The following is a 3,753-nucleotide window of genomic DNA, read 5'->3' on the forward strand; positions in this document are numbered from 1 at the left end:
ATAACTGCTTAAGTCAACTGCCAGATGAGGTACTCTCTTCAGAGGGAAAATTCCAGCTGTTGAACAAGTGTATGGGCTTTATTTTTGGAGTAAAGAGTTCATCAAGTGAAGAATAGAATTATCCAGGTGCCCCTAACTCCTTTCTTCTCATAAAGCAGGAGTATATCTCTGAGTAGACAACTTCTTTCAAGGTCAAATTTATAACCCCAGTACTTATTTACTCTCTCTCTATTGATTTCCTTGGGCCCTTTCTGTAGCTTTACAGTGACTCTCTGGGGAAAACAGGGTGGGGAACAAAGCCGAGAGACAAGAGAGGGGTCCTGAGGAAGAGACCAGTTTCCAGCTGGCCCCTCCTGAGACCTGAGACTGTCCTCTGCCTTGGGTTCCATGAGTTAATGCTTTGTCCTGAAGATACTTTCTGGCTTAAGCCAAGTTGTTTCTTCAATCCAAACACTCTCCACTGAGACCCACCAAAAGATTAGCTTCCTCCCTTTGAACACCTGGGGGAAGAAGAGGGTGCCTCAAAAGAAGTTGCCCAAATCTGTGCTCACACCATGTCTGCCCCTTGCACTGGGGGCAACTTGTCTTTCCACAAAGCATACTGGATACCACTGAGGAGCACGAGGTGTGTTCACTTGTCCCCTTCTCCAGACCCAATATCCCTCAAATGCCCTGGTGTCTCACTCTGCAAAGCATCTACAGATACATAGACTGTCCTCAATAGCCACCATTCAGGGAGGCCCTGTATTCTAGAACTTACCCAGTCTCAGACACCCCCATCAAAACTTATCCATCCTGTGTGGCCCTCCCAACAAATCCTCTAATTAGCTGATCTGATAAGCTAAGTTATACTTTGGGTTTAATGAATAGTAATTGCTCAGCATTAACCTAATAACTTGCTATTCAAGATGTGGCCCGCAGACCAGTAACAGCAGCATCACTTGAGAGCTTGTTAGAAATGCAGAATCTCAGGCCCACGCTGGACCTTCTGAATGGCAATCGGCAGCTTAACAAGATCCCCTGGTGATTCAAATGCACATTAAAATCTGAGAAGCACTAACCTAATATATATTTTGCCCTTTTCAGCAGCATAAATACTTCTAATGCCAGGCATTTTGTGTTAATGATGCCAGTAGTTTGGCATTTCACCCATTACAAAGCTTTTTCACAAATATGAACTTGTGTGGTTATCAGAGCAGCTAGCCTGTGAGTTCCTGGAGGCACCAGGGACGTCTGATTCTTCTCAGCAACCTCAGGGCTGGCATCTGACAGTTGTTTAATCAGTAGCTGAACAAAAGAATAAATGTAGAATCCCCTGAAGGAGCTGGATGGAGCAAGGGACATTATCGTCATTTTGCACATGAAGAAACTAAGGCTCAAATAATCAGGATTGGCTCCAGTTTAGTTCGTAAGTGACAGGACTGAAACTGCAAACTCAGGCTTTTAACTTTGCATCTCCGAGTGACTGAAGCTGGTTCTTAGGGTGAGGAGGCTTTCAGAAGCTCTGTAACAGAAAGATCTGTGGCTCCCACCTCCCAATCGTACCTTATAGACTCTGGTTACAAATTGTGAAGCCCAGTGTCACTGGCCTTCCTGCTCTAGAGAGCAGAGAACCCATGGCAGGCCCCGTGGCCCCACCCAGCCTCCAGCCTGCCCAGGGCCGCAGCCCTCTGTTCACGGAACCCCTTCCCCTGGGAGGCCCCGTCCTCAGTCTGTCAGGGTGGGAAACCATGCTGGGTGGGGGAGGGGACCATCCGGAGATGGGAACACCTGTTCCCCATCCCCTGCACCCCCACCTCCCCAGGATGGGTGAGAGGAAGCGGCCCCAGAGGCTGGGGCAGGAGCGTGGTGAGATGCAGGGCTTATTGATAATGGTTTCCGGGTTGTGAAGCTTATGAAGTTGGAACCGTTCACCCTGGGCTCCCCTTCCCCGCGGGTGCTGGGCCCTGGCCATCCACCTGGAGTCGGTTAGGTGTGGCCAGAGTGCAGAGAGGCGCTCTGGCGGGCACTGCAATCAGGAGGGCCTGAGAGCGGGAGCCCCGCATTGAGGCCATCCAGGGCATGGGCAGTTTGGTGGGGTTGGGGTCTGCGATGTGTCACCTGCCCCTGCACCTTCACCCACACTTTCACTTAGGTGCCTGGCTGCAAAAACAGGTGGGCAAAAGGCAATACTACTAGTTGTAGTTAACACTCTTTGAGCGTTTCCTATACCAGGCACTCTTCTAAACATTTTGCATGCATTAAATCATTTGACCCCATCCCAACCTGGGAGATAGGAAAGCCTGTCATTATCCCATTTCACAGATGGGGCAAGGGAAGCACAAAGTGGCTGCGTAGTTGCCCACGGTCACACACTGGTGAATGGAGGAGCCCTTTTAACCACCTCTTGGAGTTCATTAGTAAGGGGAAGGCAGCTTGGCTTGAAGGAAGAAGGGGTCCCTGTGGCCCTGTACAGTGTGGTAAGAAGACCTGTGCAAAGGGGCACACAGACCACACTTTGGGCCCAGGCCTGGGGTGTGTGGGGTGATGATACAAGGAGATGATGCTGAGGGACAGGCCCTTGAGTCTGACGAAGGGGAGTCCCTGGAGGGGAAGAAAAGGTCTGCCAACAGTTCAGGAAGGTAAGAGGTGGCATCCTGGGGGCATGACTGGAGTGTTAAGAGACAGGAGGACCGGAGGCCCTAAAAGTCTGTTTCAGCAGGGCCAGTATAAGGAGATGAGGGGAACTGGGCAGAGACAGTGAGGCTGAGCAGAGGGGCCACATCTAAAAGAAATAGCAGAGGAGCAAATGATAGAACCCAGTGCTTACCCAGTGTTTGCCATGGGCTCCTCATCTAGGCTGGGGTTTCCCAGTGGCCCCCACCCTAGCCAGAGTGGCAGAGCTCTTCCTAGCAAGCCCACTGAGGTGGTGGCTGTGCCTTGGGAGGGTACCCATTGATTCCAGTGGCCTTTCTAACCCCACTCTCACTCTCATCATGGCCTGAGCCATTGTCCCTTCATGGGCTTTACAGACACTTGTAGCTGCTGGCTGAACTGCTGCCCAGGAGGGTGTTGGGAGGCTGTGATGGGCTGGAGGTGACTTCACCTCTCTGGAGTCTGTCCAAAGCCCCAGGGGATGGTTGAAATGTTTGGGCATCAGAGTGTTGGCATTACTAATCCATCAGTCTATGCTAATGCCTCCTGAAAGAAAACTTTCAACTTGGATAATACTGCCTTTTGTCTCTTGGAACCACTTTTACCTGTAATTAGGAAGCTGGGCCTCATTAAAGCTGTGGCCCTGTGTTACAAAGCCGGAAGACCCAGCCTGACCAGGGCATGGCTTTCTGAGGCTAAAATCAGGTTTACATGCCCTTGCTGTGATGCAGTCCTGTTTCTCTGGGCTGCGGGGCTCCTCCTTTGTACTTCCTGGCTTCTACTTGGAACAAGTAGATTCCTGTGAGATGTGATTCTTTCATTCCTAGCACTAATAACTGCCAGTGACCCAGAAACAAAGTTGCCAAGGATCTGTTTTCCAAGGCTTTGCGATGGCTGTAGTTTAGACCCCTCGTCAACTGGTGGTGTGTTTCTGTCTTGTAAAAGAACTCTCGCCATTGGCAAAGATTTTTGGCCCAAACATTCCTCCTTTCCTCAAGAGGGAGGCTACAGGGAAGAGTGACATCCAGGTCATCCAGCAGGATCCTCATCAGGTGGGAGAAGCAGAACTGAGCACAATCCGAGAAACCTGGGAGAGAACTCAGCCCCACCACCCGCTCC

This window comes from Cynocephalus volans, chromosome 2 (assembly GCF_027409185.1).
Source record: "Cynocephalus volans isolate mCynVol1 chromosome 2, mCynVol1.pri, whole genome shotgun sequence".
In the NCBI taxonomy this organism is placed as follows: domain Eukaryota; kingdom Metazoa; phylum Chordata; class Mammalia; order Dermoptera; family Cynocephalidae; genus Cynocephalus; species Cynocephalus volans.